Here is a 23951-nt window from a genome sequence, read left to right on the forward strand (position 1 = left end):
TAGAAATAATTTTAACAAATGAAGTGAAAGATCTATACACTAAAAATTATAAAACATTGATGAAAGAAATTGAAGAAGACAAAAACAAATGGAAAATCCTATGCTCATGGATTGAGAAACTTAATGTTGTATAATGAACCTACTACCCAAAGTAATCTACAGATTTAATGCAAACCCTTACTAAATCCCAATAATAATTATCACAGAAATAGTAAAAAACACACAATCATAGTATTTCTATGGAACCATAGAAAGATTACATATAGCCAAAGCAATTTGAACAACTATCTATGCACAAAAAATATCTTTACAAGTTCTAAAGATTCCAGGTGAGGTATTAAGGCACCTGGCAGAGCTCAAATTAAGAACAAAAACACATTGAAGAGAGTATGAAAGACAGTTTTGCTTTACTTTTATCATTCCACTTCAAGCCTGAGTAAACCTGCCTGGAAAGACACAACCTCTCCATGGAGGATGGAGAGTTAAGAGAGCAACTGACTGTCATGGATCCCATCACCAGTCCATCACCAGTGTCAGACCAGCCCCCAGAACCCCAGGTTTGAAACAGGATTTCATAGACCCTATTTCTGGACCCCTTCACCTATGAAGACAAGACTTAAAGCTATTGCTTCTGATTCCAGGCTTCTGGATCACTTCAGAACCAGACCAACCACTGTGTAGCCACCCACCAGTCCACTGTCTGCAGCCTAAAGCTCTGGGCTAATCCCAGCATTGGACTAGCTTCCACAGACACAGGCTTCAAGCTAACTCTCACGAGCCAAGTCTTCTTGCCCATCTTAGCCCCAGCCTGAGTCCTGTGGCTTCAGTCTTCAGGCATACACCAATATCACAACAACCTCCATGATCCTAGATCCTATGATAGCTCTCACATACTCAGGCTTCAAGCAAGCCTCAACAATGGACTTACCCCTGCAACTCAGCCTCTAAGCTGGCACCCATGAACCCAGATATCAAAACTATTCTTATGAGCCCATTTACCAGGCATACTCAGAGGTACCGAGTGCTTTATTGACACCTGTGAACCCAAAATCCAGGCCTACCCATGTGGACTCAGTTCTCAGGCCAATCACAGCAACCCAGGCAACATGCCTACCTTGTAAACACAAGTGAGACACCCACACCAATAGACCTAGCCCACCCTCATGGATCCAGATAAGAATGCCTGCTAACCCAGGACTCCAGCAGCAAAGTCACCCAGGGGCTCCAACAGAAAACTCACCTGCAAATACCACACAGTGGACCATACAGAATCTCTGGATGAGCCGATTGGTGAAGGGTGTTGTCTGCTGAAGTCAATCTGTAAAGACTGGAAGTCTTGTCTATTTTTCATATGTGCAGACACCAATGAAAGGCCAAAAGAATCACAAATAAACAAGCAAACATGACCTTACCAAAGGAAACTAAGAATTTTGCAGTAAGTGAAACTAAATAGAGATCTATGAACTATCTGGCAAAGAATTCAAAATATTCTTCTTAAGCAAACTCAGTGAAATACAAGAAAACACTAATAGAAAACAAAGTTATAAAAACAATGAATGAATGTAATGATTTCCACAAAGAATAGAAATCATTAAAAAAGCAAACAAATCCTAAAGTTGAAGAAATGAATGAACTGAAGGGTGCAATAGAATGCTTCAAGAGCAGACTCAGTCAAGCAGAGGAATCAGTGACCTTGAAGACAAGTCATGTAAAATGCAGTCATGCATCTCTTAATGATGGGTAAACATTTTGAGAAATGTGCTGTTAGGCAATTCTGCCACGGAGTGATCATCACAGAGTGTAATTACACAAACCTGGATGGTATACCCCACTGCCCACCTAAGCTATACGGTATAGCCTATTACCTCTAGGTTACAAACCTGTACAATATATTACTGTACTGAGTACTGCAGGCAATTGTAATACAACGGTAAGTATTTCTGTATCTAAACATATGTAAAAACAAAAAGGCACAGTAAAATATGGTAGAAAATGTAACAAATGATACACCTATATAGGGCACTTACCATGAATGGAGCTTACAGGAATGGATGTTGCTTTGGGTGAGCCAGTGATGAGTGAATGTAAAGGCCTAGAACCTTATTGTACACTTCTGTAGACTTAGGCTCTACTAAATTTATTTTAAACATTTTCTTTTTTCAATAACTCATAGACACAGAAAACAGTGTGGTGGTTACCAGAGGGAAGGGGATGAGGTAGGTGGTAGTATGGGGTAACGGGCATTAAATGTAAGATGACAGAAGATGACTTGACTTTGGATGGTGGGCACACAGTGCAATATATAGATCATGTATCATGAAAATGTACACTTGAAACCTATATAATCTTATTAACCAATGTCACCACAATAAATTTAATTAAAATAATAATAACAATAAATTAACCTTAACTATTTTACTTTATAAATTTTTATTTTTCTAACTTTGACTCTTTTGTAATAACACCTTGTAAAACACATTGTACACCTTTACAACTATATTTTATTTCATTATGAAAGCTTTTATAAAATATTGTAATGTACGTAATAATATGTGTTGTACTCTTCTGCAACTGGCAATGCAGTTGGTTTGTTTAAAAGAGAATCACAAAAGACATGTGAATAATTTGTTACACAATGATAATATAATGGCTACAGCATCACTAGGTGATAGAAAATTTTCAGCTGTTATTATCTTATGGAAACACCATACATGCAGTCCATTTTTTATCAAAATACTGTTATGTGTCATGTGACTCTAATGCAGCCAGAAGAACAAAAAGAAAAAGAAAAGAGAGAGAATAAAAAAAGAGAAGAAAACCTACATGCACTATGGAATACCATTAACAAAAGGAACAAACAAACAAAAACCAATCTATATATAGTTGGAGTCCCAGAAAGAGATAAGAGGTAAAAAGAGGCAGAAAGCTTATTTAAATTTTAGCTGAGAACTTCCAAAATCTGGATAGAAATTCAGATATCCAAGTTCATAAAGCTCATAGGCACCCCACACACACATTTGACAACCCCCATAAATCTTCTCCAAAGAAATTGCATAAAATCAAAGACAGAGAATTTTAAAAGTAGCAAAGGAAAAATTTCTTACATACCAGGACACTGCCATAAGTCTATCACCGGATTTTTCCCCCCTACAAAATCTTGCAGGCCAGGAGAGAGTGGCGTAAAAATTCAAAGTGCTGAAAGAATAAAACAACCAACCAAGAATACCCAGCAAAGTTGTCTTTAGAAATGAAAGAGAAGTAAATAGTTTCCCAGTCAAACAAAAACTGTTGGATTTCATCACAACTAGACCTGCCTAACAAGAAATTATAAAGGGCAGTCTTCAAGTTGAAATGAAAAAGATGACAACAACATGAAGATATATAAAAGTATAAAAATTACTAAAGTGTAAAAATATAGTCTAAGTCAAAATAATACTATATGATGGTACATAAATAACATTTAACTATTATATAAAAGAAGAAAATATGCTCAAAATAAGTATAAATACAATAATATGTTAATGAATACACTATACACAAAAGATGTAAACAGTGATTCCAATAACATAAAATGTAAGTGGAAAAATAGTTCAAGTGTAGTTTTTTGTGTGTGTGTTGTGTTTTTGTTTTTGTTTTTTACAAAATAATGGCCTCTCTTTAGTGTCCTTTCATTATTATATTTTTATTTTTATTGTTGACAATATTACAGCTACCCTATTTTTCCCCCATTTACCCACTCCACCCTGCTCCCACCTCCTCCCCAGGTCTTCACCCCATTATTGTCAGTGTCAATGGGTTATGCATACATTCATATAAGTCCTTTGGTTAAACTCTTCCCACGTCTCATCCCCCTTCCCTCTGAGATACGATAGTCTATTGCATGCTTCAATGTCTCTGATCTATTTTGTTTGTCAGTTTCTTTTCTTCATTAGTCTCTTCTTAAAGAAGATCCTTCAACATTTCATGTAATACTGGTTTTGTGGTGATGAACTCCTTTATATTTTTCTTATCTCTGAAACTCTTTATGTGACCTTCAGTTCTAAATGATAGCTTTGCTGGGTAGAGTAATCTTGGTTGTAGGTCCTTGTTTTTCATCACTTTGAATATTTCTTGCCACTCCCTTCTGGCCTGCAAAGTTTCTGTTGAGAAATCAGCTGACAGTTGTATGGGTGCGCCCCTATAGGTAACTAACTGCTTTTCTCTTGCTGCCTTTAAGATTCTCTCTTTGTTTTTAACCTTTGGCATTTTAATTATGAGGTGTCTTGCTGTGGGCTTCTTTGGGTTCCTCTTGTTTGCTACTCTCTGTGCTTCCTGGACTTGTAAGTCTATTTCTTTCACCAGGTAGGGGAATTTTTCTGTCATTATTTTTTTCAAATAGGTTTTCAATTTCTTGCTCTCTTTCTTCTCTTTCTGGTATCCCCCATAATGCTAATGTTGGTACACTTGAAGTTGTCCCAGAGGCTCCTTATACTATCTTCATATTTCTGGATTCTTTTTTCTTTTTGCTCTTCTGATTGGGTGTTTTATGCTTCCTCATATTCCAAATTGCTGATTTGATTCTCAGCATCCTCAACTCTACTGATGATTCCCTATAAATTATTCTTCATTTCAGTTAATGTAGCCTTCAGTTTTGACTGGTTCTTTTTTATGTTGTTGATGACCTTACTAGTTTCCTTATAGTTCTTACTAAGATCCTTGACATTCTCATTAAGTTGCTTGAGCATCCTTATAACCATTGTTTTGAACTCTGTATCTAGTTGCTTGCTTGGCTCCATTTCATTTAGTTCCTTTTCAGGAGATTTCTTCTGTTCTTTCATATGTGACATGTTTCTTTGCCTCTGCATTTTAGCTGATTCCTGGTATTTGTTTCTATGTATTAGGTAGAGCTGCTATGTCTCCTGGAATTGGTAGAGTGGCTTTTGTAGTAGGTGTCCTGTAGAGCCCAGTGGATCAGTCTCCTCAGTCACTTGAGCTGGACCTTCTAGGTGCTCCCCTGTGTTTACCGTGTGCTATGTCCTGTTATAGTTTAGCTTTGGTTCCTATTGGCATCACTGGGAGGAATTGACCCCTAGGCCAATTGGTTGTGAGGACCAACTTCAACTACAGCCAAAGAGCTGCTGTGTTGGAGACACTTCGATGGAGGAAGATTTCTTTCAGTGGAGCTTTGGTATTCACTGAATCTGCCTCTTGAGTGTGTCACTTTTTGATATGGTAAGGTTGTAATCAGATGTGGCTGAGGCTGACCACGAGGTTCACTGTCTCTGGGGCCTCCTGGGAGATGCAAAGTAAACCCCTGCCTGTGCCTTGCTCAGGGTCACCCATGCTGAGCTACACAGCAATCTGTAGATGGCTACTACTTGTGTTGGGCTCCGATGTGCTCAGGAGAGGCCAAACTATGAATCAATGCAGGCTGTCACTAGTGCCAAGCCTGGGGTCACTTATCAAGAGGGATGAGGCATGTTGAAGCCAGCTGCTGCTTGTTTGATAGATTTTCAAAAAGTCATAAGCATGAGGCTAGAGAGGCCACTTGTACAGAAGTCACTGGAAATGTCTTGGATGAGCTTTTTTTTGGGGGGGGGGAGGGAGGTTCTCAGGGATTCAATAAGGCTGGGAGAATCGAGTAAGCCAGATTGATGAAGACTCAGATATGGTGCCCCTCCTGCAGGGTCTGTGGCAGAGAGGGCTCATCAAAGAAACAATGGCTCTTGCCAGCACTCTGTCTGGGAGGACCTGCCATTCCAGCTCTTGCCCTGATTTCAGGAAAGTTAGTTCCTCCCCAAATGTCCCTGGATCTTTTCAAGCTGCTACCCAGCACTGGAGCTCAGAGGGTGTGAGTAAATCTGAGTGCTGGCCCTTTAAAAGGAGCTGTTTAAGATTCCAGCAGCCTTCATGTCACTCAGCCACAATTCCTGCTGGTTTTTATAGCCTGAAGTTGTGGGACTTCTCAGCACTGAAACCTTGGGCTAGGAGGCATGATGTGGGGCTGGGACCTCTCACTCCTCTGGGAGACCTCTACAGCTAAGATATCCCTCCTGGTTGTAAACTGCTGCACCTGTGTGTGGGGCCAAGATTTTGCTCAAGTTCCACCCTTAGGTCTCTGCCCCTCCTACCAGTCTCAAAGTGCTTCTTTAATTTCCTAGTTGTAGGACTTTTGTTCAGCTAGATGTCAGGAGGTTCTGAATGATGATTGTTCTGTATTTTAGTTGTAATTTTGATGTAGTTTGGGGAGGTTGTGAGTTACTTATGTATGCTGCCATCTTGTTGTCCCAAGTATAGTTTTTATGCAGCAGATATTAAGTTATCAGCTTAAATGTAATGTTATAGCTATATGATAATTTAACTGAGCCTAATGTTAACAGCAAATTAAAACAAATAAACAAAAAACTATAGCCCTGCCCAAGGTTGAGCATTCAACTAGGATCCAGGTGATTGCTGTTCCATTCTTGTTCAGGGCACATGCCCAGGTTGCAGGCCCGATCCCCAGTCAGGGGCAGGCAGGAGGGAGCCAATCAATGACAACTCTCTCATCATTGATGTTTCTATCTCTCTCTCCCTCTCCCTTCCTCTCTCTTAAATCAATAAATATATATATTTTAAAAAACTATAATAAACAGACAAATGATTTTAAAAATGGAATCAAAGTATACCAATACCATATATCAAGTCACAAAGAATACAGCAAGAGACAATGAAAAGTACCAAGTAACTACAAAACAGTCAGAAAACTGTTTAACAAACCCTTACTTATCAGTAATTGTTAAATGCAAATGAATTAATATAACTAGTCAAAAGACATAGAGTGTTTAGATAGATATATCAACAAGATCCAACAATATTCTGCGTATATGACACATATTTAGTTTAAGGACATAGATAAGTTGAAAGTGAAGATATGGAAAAGGATATAAATGGTAAGAAAATAATAACAAAAGTGTCTATGCTCATATCAGACAAAATAAAATATAAGTAGAAATCAGTTCTAAGAGACAAAAAGGTCATTACATGATATAAAGTGACCAATTATCAATAGCATACAAGAATTGTAAATACATATACACCCAACATTAAAGCACCTAAATATATAAAATAAATATTAACAGAAATGAAGGGAGTAATACACAGTAATACAATAATAGTAGAAAACTTTAAATCTCTACTGACATCAGTAGATAGATGAACAAGATAGAGAATCAATGAATCATTGTCTTTAAACCACACATTAGACTAGATTTAATCTATATTTAAAGAATATTCCATCCAAAATAGCAAAATACACATTCTTTTCAAGTGCACATGAAATATTATCCAGGATAAATTAATGTAAGTCACAAAACAAGACTTAATGAATTTAAAATATTAAAATCATATCAAACATCTTTCAGATTACAATAGTATGAAACTAGAAATTGAGTATAAAAAGATAACTGTATTATATAATTAAAATATGGAAATAGGACCTGAATAGATGCAGAAAAGCATTTGATAAAATGTCACATCTTTTCATGATAAAAACTTACAAAAACAATTGCTATAAATGAAATGTACCTCAATGTAATAAAAAATATATATGACAAGTCCACTATTTACATTGTACTCCATGGTGAAATATTAAAAGCATTCCCCTTCCTGAGTATCAAGAAAAGACAAATGTATCCTCTCTAGCCATTCCTATTTGCATAGTACTTGAAATCCTAGCCAGAGAAAATAGGCAAGAAAAGAAATGAAATGCATCCAAATAGAAAAGAAAAAGTAAATTTATTTCTGCTTGCAGGTGATATAATCTTATATATAGAAAATTAACTAATTAATTAATTCAGTAAAGAAAAAAATCAACATACAAAAATCAGCTCCATTTCTATAGACTTAAAACAAAATACCTGGAGACCAGTGGTTGGAACAGGGGATTTGTAAATGCACCCACTTAGAGTTCCTGTGTTTGTGCCTGACTTGTAATTTTGGGAAAATTAATGGTCCTGCCTTTCTACAAACTGAGGCTGTGGTCAGTGCTTCTATCTCAACATCAAGTCTAATGATGCTTATACCTTCCACCCAGGTGTTCTAGTCTTCAATGATGCATTTAAACGTTGATTTTGCTGTAAGAAAACAATATTTTTGATTTTTTAAGAATTGTAAACTGCACAATAGGTAGACATAATAGTGAAAAGCCACCTGAGTCAGTCAAACCTGAAGAAAGTACTATCTGGATTGAAACCCAAATTATAGAAGCACAGTCTTCCAATAGAAGTAATAAAAAGGTGAAGTTCAGATGAACCAACAATAAATTTAGAATTAAAAGTATCTGACCCACTAAAACAAGCATTTCAAAAACTTAAACTGTCATCAGGGAATGAAGAAAATAAGAAAGAAGAAGACAGTGATAAAATTAAGATTGGGCTCTTGTGTAAAAATGAGAGGTATTTAAAGGCATATCAGAGTCTACAGAGTCTAGAAGAAGTGTACATAATTTTGGAGTACCTATTTTCAATGAAGGGATGGAATACTGGAGCTATTATAGAAAATAAGACAAACTTCTGATTTTAATACATTCTTAACCCAAGAGAATGTATAACAGGGAAACATGTGTGGATTGTGAAGGATGCTGAGAAAAAGTTGTTCCATGTAGACATGACTGGCTCACACTGGGGGTGAAGTCACCATTTCAGCATATGCTAAAAATTCACTTCCAGAACTTAGTCAAGTAGTAGCAAATAGTACATTGTTAAATGTGCACATTGTATTTGAAGGAGAGAAGGAATTTTATCAAAATGTGAAATTATGGGGTGTGAGTTATGTAAAGTGAAGTTATGTAACTATGACTGCAACAACTATTGAGATCACCATGAAAAAAGCTGAACTGATACTATGAGGAAGCCTTGAACTGATTGTAATAAAAAACCAGGAAAAGCAAAAAGGAAGATAAAACAGAATGAGTTTAACGAGAATAAAAAATTCTTATTGCCTATTTCAGAATCCTTAATATGTGGTATAGTGGTGGCTTGCTGCTATAATGTTTTGTGTTACTGTTGTTATTGTAGAATATGGCATTTCAGGGGCAGCAGTAGGTTGTTTTCTTTTTTTAGCAGTAAGTTCTTTTGTTTTCCATTTTTAAATTTATCTTCATTGTGGAAAGTATTACAGATGTCCCCATTTTGCCCCCCATTTACCCACTCCACCCTGATGCCCTCCCAGGCCTTCACTGAACTATTATTTGAGTCCTTGGTTTTTGCATATATACATATAAATTATTTGGTTAATCCATTCCCACCTCCCCACTTCCCTCTGTTGCATGCTTCCATATCTAGATCTATTTTGTTTGTCGGTTTATTTTGTTTATTAGATTCCACATATAAGTGAGATTTTGTGATATTTGTCTTTCTCTGGTCAGCTTATTTCACTTAGCATAATACTTTCTAGGTCCCTCCATGTTGTTTCAAAGGGTAAGAGATCCTCTTTTCATCAGTAGATGAGTGGATAAAAAAGCTATGGTACATTTACACAATCGAATAATATGCAGCTATAAAAAAAGAAGGAACTGTTACCTTTTATGGCACCATTTATGGAACTGTGGATTATTATGCTAAGTGAAATAAGCCAGAGTAAGGTAAATATTGTATGATCTCACTTATATATGCAATCTAATTAACAAAATAAAGTGACAAACAAAATAGAGCTAGAGGCATGGATACATGAAACAGACTGACAGAGGTCAGAAGGAAGGGGGATGGGGGATTGGATGAAAGAAGATGAAGAGATTAACCAAGAAACATATATACATACCCAATGGATACAGACAACACTGTGGTGATGGCCAGAGGGAGGTGGAAAGTGTGCTGTGTGGAGGACGGTAAAGCAGTGGAAAATAGGGGACATCTGTAATTATTTTAACAATAAATAAAAAAAGAAAATGTGATATATAATGGAATGTAATTCAGCCATGAGAAAGAAGAAAATATTTCTATTTGTGACAATATGAATGGAACTTGGTGGCATCATGTTAAGTGAAATAAGTCAGAAGGAGAAAGAAAAAATAATGTATGATCTCACTTATAAGTGGAATGTAAAAATGTCACACTCATAGAATCTGATGATGAAATGATGGTTTCTGGGGCTGAGGGTGTGGCAAATGTGTAGATGTCAAATGGTACAAACTTCCAGTTATAAGAGTAATAAGTTCTTGGGTTCTAACATACAGTGTGGTAAATACAGTTAACAATATTGTATTATAAACTTGAAAATTGCAGAGGATAAATATTAAATTTTCTCACCACAAAAAAAGAAATGGTAATTATGTGGTGTGATTAAGGTGATATCTAACCATACTGTGGTAATCGTTTTGTAATATACAAATATTACAAATCACCCCATTGTACACTTTATACTTACATAATATTATGTGTCAATTATTTCTCAATGAAGTTGGGGAATAAAATGAAAAAATGATGACATACAAGAGGATTCGTTATTGTAAATTGAGTGGTGTCCCACATAACATATATTTAAGTCCTACCATTTGGTAACTGTGAACTTAATTTGGAAATAGGGTGTTTGCAGGTGTAATCAAGTTAAGATGAGGTCATACTGGACTAAGGTGGGCCCTAATAGAATGAATGGTGTCTTTATGAAAAGAGAAAAATTCGAACACACACACACACAGGGAGAGTGTGTCATGTGATGATGGAGGCAGAGATGGTGTGCAGTGTTCTGATCAGTCAGTGAGAAAGTATAGGCAGGAGTACAATGCACATTCAGGGTACCAATTAGCTCCAAGTGTTGGGGGTCAACTTTTGTGAGAAATAAAGCTGAAAATGTGAATTAAAGCCAATTTCTCAGTATCTTGAATTATATTTAATTTTTCAAATAAATTATTTGAGTTTCCATCTGCCTAAGCAAATGTGATCTTCCTTTCAGAACTGCAGAGGGCAGTCTGACACTTGCTACTGGAAATCAGGAACTAAAATGCAAATTCATTCATTGTAAATAGTAACAATTCATATAACTTACTGTGGTTGCACTACAGGTTAGCAAAAGAAACAACTCAGTTTTGTTAAATCATTTACAAAACCTGTCTTTCTTGGTGTCATACTAAGAAAAACTCTGGTTGATTGACAACAGTTTTACATTGCAGGCTGATCCTTTGGTATCATACAACCTACTCTCTGAGATCCCATTGTGAAACTGTTTCATAGTGACCAGAGTGATAAATATAAGTCTTATTTATGTGTGAGAAAATAGATGCAGAGTGAGAAGGTGGATCAATGGTATCTAAAATGATTCAAAGACAGGACAAAAACAACTAATTTTTGTGAAACCTATTATTTGGTTTCAAGGAGATTGAAGATACACTTTGCTTTCAGTTTGTTTTGTGTTAGCATTTGAATACAGCTAAAAGGCCCCTTGTAAATCAATCCATTTGTCTCTTCTATAAACAATTATAAATAATTACATACACATAAATGATTTCATATGTACTACCTCATTTAACCCTCACAGCATAACTATATTATAGACACTGAACATAGTATCTTCATTTTACAGACTGATAAACTGAAACTAAGTTAGGGTAAATTGCTTTACCAAAGTTGTAAAGCCCATAAATTACAAATTTGGGACTAAACTGAGCTTGCCACTGCCCAGTCCTATCATTTTAATAATAGCCTTACTACCTCCCTTAGTTTAACATCATTTAACACTTTCCATCAGGTTTAACAGAGAAATAAAATGGTTTTAAAGGTATTTATCACATACATACCTCATTGAGAATTAAAGCCATTTTCATTCAGTGTAAAATACACTATAAATTTTCTTTAATGTTTTTGGTCATTGATCTGAATTTTCTCTGAAATTAAGAAGAAAACTGTATGAGGTTATAAATATTTTTGCTATTATTAATATGGCCAATGGGTTAACTAAAAAAGGCAGTATTTTAGTTGTATCTCTGGATGATTTTGTTACTTAATTATAATATGGAGTACTGAGCATTCACCCACAAATTATTGGAGCCAAATATATCACTAAGGAAAGGTTGTTAAAAAAAAAAAAAAGATATTTTTATTGTTGGAAGTTATGATGCTTGTTTCAGTAATTCAGGTTCAGTACTGTGATTTTTGTCCTTGCCAGCACTTTAAAAAATATGTTGATGATAGGAATACCAGTTCAGGATGGAATGGATATAGTTCTATTTAAATTCTTTTTCCAGCAGCCTCCTTCATTCTGGGAAAGACTCCAATTCTGACAATCTCATGTGTTTTAGGGTGTAGAATATTTCATTTGAGGAGCATCAAAGCAGTCTTAAGGGGCTCTTAAAAATGGACAGAAGTCCAGGAGGGATACTTCAAAATCTTGGCCAAGAAACAAATAAAATACACTTCTCTTTTAAATGAATGCAAAATGCTGTGAAACTGTTTCTTATAAATTATTCCCAATGTATAATTTTAAAAACATTGGCTTGTGTTCACAGAGAAGGGGGCATGATTACCCCTAACCTTTAAGTAATAAGTATTCAAAATGTCCTTTTCATGAAGATTCTCATTCAAATTTTAGACTTGTCATTTTTATTAACCAAACGACAGTTGAATATCTTGGGAAAAGGGAAAAACAAGACTGTTTTATTCTTTAATTCTATTTTAAGTGAAATAATTGAAATTATTACCTTCCATTCATACCTTCTCTAGAACTTTTATATATAGCGATAACCTAAATATACACACATAAATACCAGCTTTCTTTGTAAAAATTCAAAAAAATTACATAATGTTATACTCATTGTTCTGCAACCTGAATGTTCTACCTAATTGTGAATCTTAGCAATCCTTCCATGTCACACATGGGCTGCACCACTGTTTTTACCACATTCCATAGTGCAGATGTATCAGAATTATTTCACCATTTTCCCAGTCAAGGACATTTGGTGGTTTTTTCACTCATTTGCTGTTACTAATAATGCTGCTGCAAACACCATGGGACATGCATCTTGTGTCTACACGCAGTGTTTCTGATGCTAAATTCCCCAAGAGGAACCTCAGAGTAAAAGAGAATGCACATTTACAATTGTGAGGGCTAGGTTATGGGCACCTTTAGGGTTAGATGATGTAAACTTCCATGTGTGCATGCATTTTCAGGGACCAAAAGAACCATTTTGTGTGAAGGGTTCCATTCATAAATTTAAAAGTCACTAGTTAATAGATTTTCAGAGAATGGGTGATGGTATTTACATTTCTAAAGAAACTCCCTTGAAATATGAATGTGTAGCTAGTAGTTGAGAGTTTATTTTTAGTTATAGTAAAAAATTAAGAGAAACATAGATCTGATTCTAGTGCCTAAAATCTTCAGTTGTATTTTTTCTCTCATCATGCTTATGGGATTGTCTTACATACTAAAGATTGTGCATTGGTTAGGACTCTTTGAAGTTCATCAGTGGTCATATCTCATTGTTCTTGCATGTATAAACTAATCAGAGAAAGTTCATTGTTTCTCCTAGAATTGACTGTGTTACTGTCTTTGTCCCCTCAGAGAGTAAAAACTGGATTTAGAAATGTTGGCTATAGTCAGATTTTCATGATCCCAAAGATCTACCATAAGTCTGTTTCTGAAAGTTTCTGTGGATATAATCTTATTTGCATAAGTGAATTACTGAGAGAGAAAAAAAAAATCCTTAAAACTAAAAAAAGCAAGACATGGAGAACTCCCAAGATGGCAGCAGATTAAGTGGAAACAACACTGACATCTCCCAAGACCAAACTGGAATTATAACTAAAATATAGAAAAAATACCCTAAATAATCAACAGAAGACTAGCTGGAGAGAACCCTCATAACCAAGGACCTGAAGTGGAGATGACGTAGAGACTGGTAGGAAGTGTGGAAGGATGAGAGGGTTGGGCAGCATCCCATTGGCAGCATCTGAAGGTATGGAGGTATATCTCAGCTGTAAGGTGTTCCCAATGAAAACTCTCGGGTATAAACCTCAAGCTGGGCTCCTCAGCCCAGAGCACCAGAACTGAGAAAGGTGCCCACATAACATCTGGCTGTGAAAAGCAGCGGGGTTTCTGTCTGCCAGGGAAAGATGGTTGGAAATGCAGGCACCCTCTTAAAGGGAGGCCAACCCACAAAGTTTCATATGCAGCCACACACCTTGGGGTACAGCAGAAGAGAGGACAGAGTGGACTAGAGCTGTGTGAGGAGAATCTAGGGGTACTGTCTCTGGGGATAGAGCTCAGAGAGCTGCTATCTGGATTCCTGTGCTGAGTCATTCTCACATACTGCAGAGGACATCTTTCTCAGGTAGACCTTTACCATCTGGGCAGCTTTTGCCTGGGAGAGGGGGAAGCAATTTTCCCACCCAGTGAAAACCTTTTGCCTCACCCTATGAACGTTATGCCTCACTGTGGTCTACAGCTTGAGGCTCATTAAGAGACTCTAAATAAAAATCAGCCTGTAAGCAAATGTGGATCACTGAGTGCTTCGAGTCTTTTCTTAATCTGCTTTGGACTTGTGCCTTGGAAAAGCAGACTTTGGCTTGCATCTTAGTCCTGTCCAAACCCACACATCCCCAGCAGAGGAAACCACAAGCTGTATTTGTTGATAACTCCATACAGGGTACTTAAGGCCAGTCATAAACAGTGTCTGACACTGGCCTACACCAGAGACCCTCCAAAAATATTGGGAGTCCTAGCAGGCTTAATGCATAAAAACAAACCCAATTTGGCAGCCAAAATAGGGAGACAAAAAGTAAGACCCAAATGAAAGAACAAGGTAATTTTCAGGAAGAAGAACTAAATGAAATGGAGATAAGTAATCTTTCAGATATAGAGTTCACAATACTGATTGTAAGGATGCTCAACACCATGAGAAAAGATATGAAAACTGTGAAGAAAATTAAAAGGAAATAGCAGAAATAAAGTATACATTGGAAGAAACAAACAGCAAATTAGTGGAAGCTGAGGAATGGATCAGTGAATTAGAAGACATGGTAGAAAAACATTTGTAGATGGGAGGGGTTGAAGATGGTGACACTCTGACAAGAAATGAAGTGCCTTTGCTTTCAGCCATGGATTGGATTTACAGCTAAAATTCTGTGTATCCAGCTTGGATAAATAAGAAAAGTATACCTAATTGGAGATACTTTGATCAAGGAACACTGAAGAAACATTGTAGAGTCTGGTAAGAGAGAGGGAGGCATAGGAAGGAGGAGTCCCCCTGAAGCCTTTGCTGTGCTGCAAGGATTGAGTATTAGAGGCTGTAAAGCTCCCTTCCTTTGGAAGTGTGGACTTGCATCCAAAAGTAGAGATCTCAAACTCATAACACAAGAAAAGGGAAGAAGACCATGTGAAAAGCAGGGGAACAGCTTTCCTGTGAGGAGAGGGCCACACATCTCGGTGAAACAACATACCTAATGATAGCAGCCTGGGCAAGAGAAATTCACCCTGAGTATTGATTGCAGGAAAGGCTGTCCTGCAGTGTGTGGCTCCAGAATAGAAAGAGGCCAGAGTGCTTCACTCAGCAGTGACCTAAAGAGACCCTCTGCTTTCCTGTAAGGCAATGTGCAGAGCCCAAGAAAGCATTTGAATTGTGTGACATGGGAAAGGAGAAGAGAACTCTCCCACCACCAGAGAGAGGGACAAGAGTGAGCAGTGGGTGGATTGGATCTGGGATCTTTGATATGCCTTGAAGAGAGCTTAGAAAGCATGCAGAGCTACCCCAGCTTTACCAAGATCAGCTGTGCAGGAGACCTGTGTGGGGCTGACCTTGTAACCCCTCCTGCTTGGATCTGAGGTGCAAAGGCACCAGATCCTCACAAAGCAGGTTTCCTGCATGTTTTTTATTTTGTATGTTATTGATTACTGGTCAGCACCTCACGAACCCACCTTCCTGGTTTACACTGGGGAGAGAGACCAACAAAAACTGAGATTTGTGCCAGTATTGTGGAGAGAATGAACTGAGTGCCCTGTGAAATCAGCCAACCAGAATAAGGAAAAGAGGAGTAGGGCACACCTACCTATCCCACAGGCTAGGAGCACCACCCCCAATAAGAAAGGGAATGGTTCAGTTCACTAAAACCTCAGAACCCAGAACCCTTACACCCAGCAGGGAACAGTACAGTGGTGGAAGGGAAAACAATTCACAGGGGGACATTACATGAATAAGACTCTCAGGGACTATAGTTAGGTAACCTAAGGAAATGTTTAAAACCACTTCTGGGATCTGGGCAGGCAATGTGCTTATACCTGAGTTTCTTTTGATCAGTCCCATTGAGCCAAGGCCAGCTGAAACTGATCATGCAGAAAAGGCAATAGGCTGAATGCACCCCGACCCTGCATCATACCATTTTAGGGAAACCAAAGTTGAAGGATATAATAGAAACTGAGGAGGTGGCTTTGAAGCAGAGATTCATTTCCCCAGAATGGGTACCTGATGACAAAACCTCTAAGTAAGGTGCCCAAGAGCTTGAGCTACACTAGCCTGCCTGCACCATAAAGACTATTTTAGTATGACACTGGAGTAAAACCAGGCAACCATGAGGAGGAGTCAAAATAACTGACAGGTAGAGGTGGTCCACAGAGAGCCTGATATCAACCAGCTACCTAAGGACATGAGAGCCAAACCTAGACAGTTCCTGACATTTGTTGACACACAAGTACCTCCCAAAAGACAGAAATCAGCATAAAAACAATAAGACTCAGAAAACATGAACTGCCCAGATAAAACACACTTGGCTGCCTTTATTTTTAAATTTTCTCTTAATTTTTTAAAATTGTTTTAAATTTTTAAATTAATTTTTTTAAGATTTGTTTTATCTTGCTTTGCTTGTTGTTTTGTTTGTTTGTTTGTTTTGTTTGTTCTACTATCAAAATTTTCTTGATATAGTTTGCTTTATTGCTGGATTATTATCATTATAAACATGTTTATTGCTTTTTTCTACTTTTTCCACCATGTTTCTCATTGGTCTCTTTGTCTGCCCTTGCTTTACTTTTCTCTCTTTTGGTCTTCCATTAGCATACCCTTTTTACTCCCCCTTTTACTTTCTGTCTTCCTGTCTTTTTGTTTGTTTGTTTTTGTCCTTTTTTTCAACCATTATCTTATTTCTATTCTCTACCCTTATGTTGATTCTTGTCCTTTCTTTTCAGAATCTTTTCTCTTACCCTTTTTTCTCCCAATAGGTTATCTATCTTTTTACACTTATTATTTTTACTTTTAGCAATCATATCCTTTTCTCTCTTTTTTGCCTTAGTATTTGTGTTCTTCCTTTACTCTCTCAATTCCACTTTCTATTGAGGTGTTTTCATTGTGATTGTCAGGATATCCTGTAAGTTTCTGTTTGTTTCATGGCAGTTTTGTTTTGTTTTGTTTTTCCCTGTCTGCACCTGTACAACATCTCACATGATGTGGTTGTTGCTGAGCCTACCATTTAGTCAACATGAGAGGATAGTCTTCCCACTAAGAAGTCAATAAAAATCTAGACACAAACATAAGAGGAGAGACAAAAGAACTGAGAAAATGGACATGCCTATAGCATACAGCTCATAAGTATAAGGAAAACACAACTCTGGATCCAACTGGACATACACTACACAATCCCACCCCTCAAGACTGGGAGACAGCAAATATATCTAATATACAGAAACAAATACTAAGAAACATTAAAATGGGGGGGAAAGAAACAACTCCCAAACTAAAGAAAAGGAAAAATCACCAAAAACAGACCTTGATGAGACAGCAATAAGCAAATTGTCAGAAATAGAGTTTAGAGTCATGATTATAAAGATGCTCAAGGAAATTAATGAGAATCACAATACACTCAATGGGAAGCTTCAGACACTTAGTGAAAGCTTCATAAGCATGAAAAAAGACGTAGATATGATGAATAAGAACCAGACAGAAATGAAGAACACTATTACTTATATCAAGAATACACTGGAAGGAATTAAAAGCAGGCTCAATGAGGCAGAGAGTAGAATAGAATAAGAGAATTAGAAGATAAGGTAGAAAAAAAAAATCACTCAATCAGAGCAGCAAAAAGAAAAAACACTTAAAAATCAGGAGGAGAGTTTAAGAGAACTTCGAGACAATGTGAAGAAAACAATATTTGCATCATAAAAGTACTAGAAGGGGAGGAAAGTGAAGAAGGTATAAAGAACCTGGTTGAATAAATAATGACAGAAAACTTCCCTAAGCTGATGAAGGACAAAGCCACACAAGTTAAGGAAGCACAGATGATTCCAAAGAAAAGGAACCCAAAGAGACCCACTCCAAGACACGTCATAATTGAAATGCAAATGTTAAAAACAAAGACAGAATATTAAACACTGCAAGAGAGAGAGAAGCAGTGACCTACAAGGGAACCCCATATGGCTGACAACAGATTGCTCAACAGAAAGACTTCAGACCAGAAGGGATTGACAGGAAATTTTCAAAGTAATGAAAAGCAAGAACCTACAAAGAAGACTGATTTATCCAGCAAAGCTATCATTTAAAATTGAAGGTGAAATAAAGAATTTCCCAGACAGAGAAGGCTAAAGGAGTTCAGTATTAGTAAACCAGCATTGCAAGAAATTCTAAAAACACTGCTTTAAGAAGAAGAATAAATATTAAGAGAGAGGTACATCAGCATAAAGGGAAAAAATGGTGTTAAATAATTATATATCAATGATAATTTTAAATTAAATGAAATAAATATCCCAATCAAAAGACATAAGGTTGCAGAACAGATAAGAAAACATTACCCATATGTATGCAGCCTACAAGAGAACCACCTGAGAGCAAAAGATTCACACAAGCTGAAAGTGAAGGAATGGATAAAAATATTCCATGGAAATGGAAAAAAAGCTGGAGTAGCAATATTTATTTCTGACAAAACAGACTTCAAAATAAAGACTATAACAAGAGACAAAGGAGGTCAAGACATAATCCTAAAAGGATTCATCCAACAAGAGGAAATAACTTAGAAATATATATGCACCCAATAAAGGAGGACATAAATATACAAAAAATTCTTGTTAGACTTTAAGGGGAAGATCTACAGCAACACAATCATAGTGGGGGATTTTAAAACCCCACTGTCATAATTGCCCAGACCATCAAGACAAAAAATCAACAGGGAAACAGAAACCTAAATGACACAAAAGGTATAATGGATTTAATTGACATTTACGAAACATTTCACCCCAAAGCAGGAGAATACATATTCTTCTCAAGTGTTCATGGAACATTCTCAAAAATTGACCACATGTTAGGCACAAAACAAGTCTCTACAAGTTTAAGAAATTGAAATCATATCAAGTATCTTATTAGACCACAATGCCATGAAACTATAAATCACCCATTATAAAAAAAAAAAAAAACCCTCAAAAATATTCAAACACATTGAGGTTACATAGCATAATATAAAACAATGAATGGAGTACCAATGGGATCAAAGAAGAAATAAAAAACTTCCTGGATACAAATAAAAGTGAACACACAACAATCCAAAATCTATAGAATATAGCAAAAGCAATCCTCAAAGGAATGTTCATATCATTACAGGCCTACCTCAAAAAAACAGAAAAGGCCATAATAAACTAATACTGTAACTATAAAAACTAGAAAGAGAACAGGAAAAAAACACAAAAAACCCAGAGAAAGTAGAAGGAAAGAAATAATAAAGACTCAGAGCAGAAACAAATGACAGAGAGACTAAAAAAACTAACAAACAAACAAACAAAAACAGTACAAAAAATTAATGAAATCAAGAGCTGGTTCTTTGAAATGATAAATAAGAATGATGAGCTTTTAGCCATACTCCCAAGAAACAAAGAAAGAAACTAAATAAATAAAATCAAAATGAAAAAGGAGATATAACAACTGACAACACAGAAATACAAAGGATGGTAAGAACAAATTATGAGAAACAATATGCCACAAAAGTGGAAACTTGGGTGAAATGGACAAATTCCTAGAAATGTACAATCTTCTGAAGCTCAATCAGGAAGGAGCAGATAACATGAATAAGCCAATAACAACTGATGAATTTGCAGGAGTAATAAAATAACAAAAATTCAGCAAACAAGAATCTAGGCACAAATATAATTACAGGTGAGTTTTGTCAAACATTCAAAGAAGAATTAACAGCTATACTACTCAAACTATTCCAGAAAATCCAAGAAGTGGGAGGTATCCCAAGCTCTTTTTATGAGGCCAATATTATCCTAATCCAAAAACCAGATAAACACACTATAGAGAAAGAGAATTATAGACCAGTATCCCTGATGAACATAGATGATAAAAACCTCAACAAAATATTAGCAAACCGGATCCAGTAATTCATCACAAAGATCATACATCATGACTAAGTGGGATTTAACCCAGGGATGCAAAGCTGGTACAGTATTCACAATTAAATTAATGTGATACATCACATAAACAAAATGAAGGACAAAAAGTATATGATAATATCAATAGTTGCAGAAAAATTATTAGACAAAATCCAGCATCCATTTCAGATAAAAACTCGAGCAAAGTGGGAATAGAAGGATCATACCTCAACACAAGAAAGGCCCTATATAAAAAAACCTACAGCCAATATCACACCAAATGGGGAGAAACTAAAAGCATCTCCCTTAAAAACAGGAAAAAAGACAGAGTTTTCAGCTTTTACAACTATTATTCAAGAAAGTACTGGAAGTCCTTCCCACATGGATCAGAAAAGAAGAAAAAACTGAAGGCATTCAAATTGGAAAGGAAGAAGTAAAACTGTCATTATTTGCAGATGACATGATATTGTACACAGGAAATCCTGAAGACTCCTCCAAAGTAACACTAGATTTAACAAACGAATTTGGCAAGGTAGCAGGAAACAAAATTAACCTCCAAAAATCAAAGGAATATTTATATACAGAACATTCAGAAAGAGAAACTGAATAAAAACAACAGAATTTACCATTGCAACTACAAAAATAGATAGCAAGAAATAAACTTAACCAAAGATATAAAAGACCTGCATTCAGAAAAATAGAGGACGCTAAAAGAACACATAGAGTAATATATACACAAATGAAAATATAGATCATGTTCATGGATTGGTAGAACTAATTAAAATGTTCATACTATCAAAAGAATCCTATAGATTCAATGCAATTCCTATTAAAATAATAACAGCATATTTCAGATAACTAGAACATATATTCCAAAAATTTATGTGAAACCCAAAGAGACCTTGAATAGCCACGGCAATCTTGACAAAGAAGAATAGAGTTTGAGGGACCACTTTATCAGATATCAAAAAATACTTCAAAGCCTTTGTCATCAAAACAGCCAGGTATTGGTAAAACAACAGAAATATAGATCAATGGAACAGAACTGAGACCCCTAAAATAGACCAATGCTAATAAGGTCAATTAATATATTTGACAAAGAAGGCAAGAGCAAATAATGGAGTAAAGACAGACTCTTCAATAAATGGTTTTGGGAGAATTGGACAGGCAGATACAAAACAATGAAGCTAGACAACCAACTTACAACATACAGAAGAATAAATTCAAAATGGATAAAAAACTTAAATGTAAGTAGCAAAACCAAAGAATCCTGGAAGAAAACATAGACAGTATAGTCACAGACATCTCACATAGTGGAATTTTCACTGATACATCTCCTAGGACCAGAGAAACAAAGGATAAAATAAACAAATGGCACTTCATCAAACTAAAAAGCTACTGCATAGGATAAGAAATCAACCTCAAAATACAAAGGAACCCCAAAATTTGGGAAAACATATTTGCCAAGGATACATCTGATAGAAGGTTAATTTCCAAAGTGTACAAAGAACTCATAAAACTCAACAAGAGGAAGACAAATAATAAAATTTAAAAATGCACAAAACACCTAAACAAACACTTCTCCAATGAGACTCTACATATGGCCAAGAGACATATTAAAAAAAACAACATCACTAAATATCAGGGAAATGCAAATTAAAACCACAATGAAATATCACTTCATATCTGTTAGAATGGCTACCATGAATAAATCAACAAATGACGTGTGCTGGCAAGGAGAAGGAGAAAGGGGAACTCTGGTACACTGCCGGTGGCAATGCAGACTGGTGCAGTCACTATGTAAAACAGTTTTTGGAGGTTGTCCAAAAAATTTAAAATGTAATTGCCAGTGTTCCTACATTCAGGAATATATACTAAGAATCCGGAAACACTAATCAGAAAGAATTTATGCACAAATATGTTCACAGCAGCACAATTTAAAATAGCTAAGATCTGGAAAAAGCCCAAGTGCCTGCCGGTAAATGAGTGTATAAAAAAGATGTAGGAAATTGCACCATTGAATACTATGCAATTCTAAAGAAGAAATATCTCACGTCTTTTGAGACAGCATAAATGTAACTGGAGAATATTATACTAGGCGAAATAAGCCAGTCAGAGAAACACAAATACCACATGATCTCACTTTTATGTGAAATCTAAAGGACATAATAAAATGATGAGCAAGATAGATTTAGTGATATTGAAACTTGGGTCAGACTGAAGAATGTCAGAGGTAAGGTTGGGATGGGTAGGTGTGTGGGCAGAGATAAATCCCAAAATTTATATCCATATATGCATAGCCCATGAAAACTGACCGTAGTGTGGTGAAGGCCTTGGTTTTGGGGTGGGTGTAGAGTAGAAGTGGTCAATGGGGGAAAAGGGAGATATCTGTAATACTTTCAACAATAAAGACATAAAAAGCAGATATAGTAGAAAGAATCACTTAATCAGAGAGACAAAAAAAAAATTAAAAATTAAAAAACAGGACAACTTAAGGGAGTTGTGTGGCATCATGAAACTTAACAATATTTGCATCATAAGATTAATAGAAGGAGAATACAGTGAGCAAGGAATAGAGAACCTGTTTAAAGAAATGATTACAGAAAACTTCCCTAACTTGGTGAAAGTGAAAGGCACGCAAGCTTAGGAGGCACATAGAGACCAAAGGGAAAAAAAAACAAACCAAGGAGGGTTGTGCCCAGACACATCATAACTAAAATTTCAAAAACTCAAGACAAAGAGATAATCTTAAAGGCAGCAAGGAAAAAGCAATCTGTTACCTACAAAGGACCTAACATAAGGATGTCAGCTGATTTCTCATCCGAAACTATACTGGCCAGAAGGGAATAGCACGAAATATTCAAGGTAATGCAAAACAAGGATTTGAAACCAATACTACTCTATCTAGCAATGCTATCATTGAAAATACATGTTAAAATAAAGAGCTTCCCAGACAAAAGAAGGCTAAAAGAGTTTATCATCTCCAAGCAATCACTGATAGAGGTATTAAAGGTTGTTATATAATAATAAGAAATAGAAATAGAGAAACATTGGCATAAACAATTAACATGGCAATAAATAAACACCTCTCAATAATAACCTTAAATAGAAATGTATTAAATTCTCTATTCTAAAGACATAGAGTAGCTAAATGGATAGGAAAACATGACCCATATATATGTTTTTTACCAGTGACCAACCTCAGAAACAAAGACTCACTGAAGATGAGAGTTAATAAGTGAAAAAAAATTATCCAGGCAAATAGAAATAAAAGAAAGTTGGAGTAACCATATTTATATTTACTTACCGAAATGGACATCAAAACAAAGACCATAACAAGAATCAAAGAAGGTCACTGCATAATACTAAAAGGATTGATCAAACAGTAGTATATAACCATGGTAAATATACAAGCATCAACTATAGAAACACCAAAATATATATATAAAAAAAAACTTCTGGAGGAATTTAAAAGAGAATGACAGCAGTTCAGCCATAGAAGGGGACTTTAACACTCCAATGACATCACTGGATAGATCTTCCACACAAAAAAGTCAACAAGGAAATAGTGGCCCTAAGTGACTCACTAAATCAAAAAGATTTAATTGACATTTACAGAACATTTCACCCCAAAGCTTCAGAATATGCATTCCCCTCGAGTGCAT

General features: G+C 36.0%; 1 pseudogene across 1 annotated transcript; it reads left to right on the top strand.

Moving 5' to 3' along the window:
• The first annotated feature begins 467 nt into the window (after window positions 1-467).
• On the top strand, window positions 468-8866 carry LOC308550939 (cysteine and histidine-rich domain-containing protein 1 pseudogene; annotated as a pseudogene). The gene is made up of 3 exons: window positions 468-557; window positions 5026-5167; window positions 8101-8866. The product of its transcript is annotated as a cysteine and histidine-rich domain-containing protein 1 pseudogene (transcript).
• Window positions 8867-23951: the final 15085 nt, after the last annotated feature.

The sequence above is a fragment of the Miniopterus schreibersii genome, assembly GCF_964146895.1.
Source record: "Miniopterus schreibersii genome assembly, chromosome: X".
NCBI lineage: Eukaryota > Metazoa > Chordata > Mammalia > Chiroptera > Miniopteridae > Miniopterus > Miniopterus schreibersii.